The sequence below is a fragment of the Crocodylus porosus genome, unplaced genomic scaffold, assembly GCF_001723895.1.
Source record: "Crocodylus porosus isolate Cpor-Errol unplaced genomic scaffold, CroPor_comp1, whole genome shotgun sequence".
NCBI classification, from domain to species: Eukaryota; Metazoa; Chordata; order Crocodylia; family Crocodylidae; genus Crocodylus; species Crocodylus porosus.
This window is the reverse complement of record NW_017728923.1, coordinates 13,087,845-13,090,801: the sequence shown is the minus strand read 5'-3', so window position 1 is coordinate 13,090,801 and position 2,957 is coordinate 13,087,845. Positions and strand designations below refer to the sequence as shown.

The 2,957-nt window shown below is 45.7% G+C and overlaps 1 long non-coding RNA gene across 1 annotated transcript in view; it reads right to left on the bottom strand.

Moving 5' to 3' along the window:
- Window positions 1–2,081, bottom strand: part of LOC109313490 — an 18,165-nt gene extending 16,084 nt beyond the window's left edge. The window contains exon 1 of the long non-coding RNA XR_002102063.1: window positions 1,761–2,081. This is a non-coding gene — a long non-coding RNA (uncharacterized LOC109313490). The remainder of the gene's footprint in view (window positions 1–1,760) is intronic.
- Window positions 2,082–2,957: the final 876 nt, after the last annotated feature.

The following is a 2,957-nucleotide window of genomic DNA, read 5'->3' as shown; positions in this document are numbered from 1 at the left end:
CAAACTAGATGCATATCTTGCTGGGATCCTATGACCCCAGCTGACTTCCTGCTTTTTGGGCAGGGGGCTGGACTGGATGATCTTCCGTGGTCCCTTCCAGACCTAATGTCTGTGAAATCTATTGCCAGCCATTGCCATTTTCTTGCTTTCCTGCCTGCCACCACCACCACTACTCTCCACCTCCCAGCAGAGGGAGGCAGGAATAGTCCCAGGGTCCCAAGCCATAAGCCTCTGCTGGCAGAGGCTTCCAGCTGCAGGGTTGGGGGGGTTGGGGGTGGGACAGGGATGGGTAGGCCTTGCTGCTACAGCTGCTGGGTCCTACCACCGGCTCCCCCTGGTGCCATGTCATTTTTGACAGGCAGCCAGGGGCAGATAAATATTAATTTTCAATGGATCTGGCACATGGGCTGTGTTTTTCCTGCCCCTGTTGTAAATCCAGTGCATCAGAGCAGACTCGATTAATCAAGTCTGTTGGAGCAGGGAAATTAATATGCTCTAGCAGCCTCCAGTGTCAAATGTTAATGTATCAGCATCCCCGCGGTGAAAAATGGTGGCGGGGTGCTTTGAACAAAAGCTCATCAAACCAGCTTTAGTTCAAATCACCCCACCACCATTTTTTCAACACAAGCATGCTGATAGATGTGAAGGGATCTTTTAATTAGCCAGGCTTGCTAATTAAAGTGCCCCTTCCCCCCACAGAGCATGTCTATTAATGCCCTAAGGTGGCAACCTGCCCTACCTGCTGCAAAGCTGCTTAAGTATTCGGAGTTCTGTAAAGTACTGCTTAATAATATAATGTAGGAGAGGCTTGTAAACTTTCCTATAGGAGCTGCAAGTACTGTCACTGTTTAGAAAATGATAGGTAGGCATAATTCACCTCCACTCTTCAGTGGAATTCATTTTTTAGTGAGTCATATGCCAGCAACCCTCCCAGGCCATGTCCACACGTGTGTGGACATTTGCTTCCCTGGGGACAACTAGCAGCGGTGCACCTTGTGCTGCCACTAGTTGTCTCCAGGGAATACCTGTGCCACATGCCCCCTGGTGTGCAGTACGTTATGGGTAAGGGAGGCTGAGGCCTGCACTGGGCTAGCCCCAGCCGCCTTATCTTGGGTCCTGGGGCCTCCCAGGGCTGCAGCAGTGCTGATCCTGCTGCACGGAGCCTGGCTAGCAGTTGCAGTGTGGCTCTGGCCAGCCAGTTTTCAGTCCTGAGCGGCACACACTTCCCTGCCATGCACCACTCCACTTTTTTTCCTGCAGGTTTTCTTGACCCCTATCCAGGGGTCAGAAAAAACCCCGCCCTGCTACCTTGCAGCATGGAGATCAACTGAACATGCAGTATGTGGTGCCACAGACTTGTGGTGAGAGCCCACATTAGGAAGACCTCAGTTTTAGGGCACTTCAGTAGGATGCTGAAAAGATTTCTCTTCCACTATGTTTACCAACTCTATATCTGTTTCTGCAGCTGAGAGGCTTCACATCACCAGTTTCCAAGGAAGGAAGTTTATACAGTTTCTGAAAAAGGTAAGTCTTAAATTTCTACCCTTTTGCATAAAAAATTGTTATAGATTCCCATGCTTTGCCTTGGTGCAGCAAAAGGAAGCATTTCATAAGGAAGTCTAGGAGACTCCGAGAGTCATTGGAAAGACTACACAAGATGATGCACACTTAAGTTTAACAGTGAACATTTCTTCCCTAGGCCTCTGTTACAGTAAACTGAAAACCGTAGGGAAGGACTTGTTCTTGCATTCCTTGCTCACCTTAAATTCAGATCAACTTCAGTAAGGTTTTTGAGGGATATGGGGTAGGGTCCAAAGAGATTGCAATCCTGATCTCAGATCTCAATACACTGTCATTAACAGTAGAAATGATATCTTCTTTGATGCTTCTAGGGAGTAGAACAACAATCATGAGCCTTTACTCAACAATATTGTGAGGTTAACCAGTTCTATTTCTGTCTATGGCACGTCTACACGAGACACTATGGTGCAGGAGCAATTAGCTACTGCACTGTAGCTCATTGCTACCACACAGTAGCACTGCCAGGCACTAACTGTATAGCAATGCCACTGCGCAGTTGCAATGAGCTACTGAGTAGTAGCTTCTTGCTACTGCAGAGTAGCATGAGGGAAAAAAATGTGTGGCAACAGTACTGTGCAGTAATGCCACTTACTATGCAGTCATTTAGTACTAAATGACTGTGCAATAACAACCGCATAGTCTGCTGCACATGTAGATGCAACCACAGAAAATAGTTTTTCTTTTTCAGCCCTGCACTGAAATTGTTGGTTAGTGCAGCCATACAGCTAGCACAGTTTAACAGTGTTTTGCCAGGTTCATCCCACCCCAACATATTCACAGCAGTCTCATGGAAGTCCCAGGACTGCTTTGGCAGCAATTGTGCAGGAAAAATAAAGCACCCATTGTTACTGATGACTGCTTTCAGTTCCATGGAAATCCAGTACAGCAAGAACTTCTGACTGATAAAGATTACTATGATTGTGCTACTTTTCTTTTAATATGCAGGGCTTGCACTGCCATGCCACAGTATCATGCTTTGCAAATTTTTTTTCGGCAATTGTTTTTTGTTGGTACCTTTAAATATCCCAGCACCTACTGCAATTTTAAATCATCATGCATCAATCAGATGCATGATCATTGGAAACAGTATCATTTAATACTTACAGAGCCATATATGTATCTGACTTCTTACATGAAAAAGATGAAGTGCCCCACTTTATTTCATTTTCTTCCCTACAAAATGAGAATCTTCCCCAGCCTCCACCCCACAAAAGAAAACATAAGTTGCTGACAGCATCAAGACAGCTTCTGGAGAGCCAAGTTTAACAACTGTGGTTGCCTAGAAAAGTAACGTCCTTCAGGCCACATGCTTTGTGGCAAATGTCTGTATATACTTTGATATAAGCAAGGCAGATATATTTTAAAGTAGCTCTGAT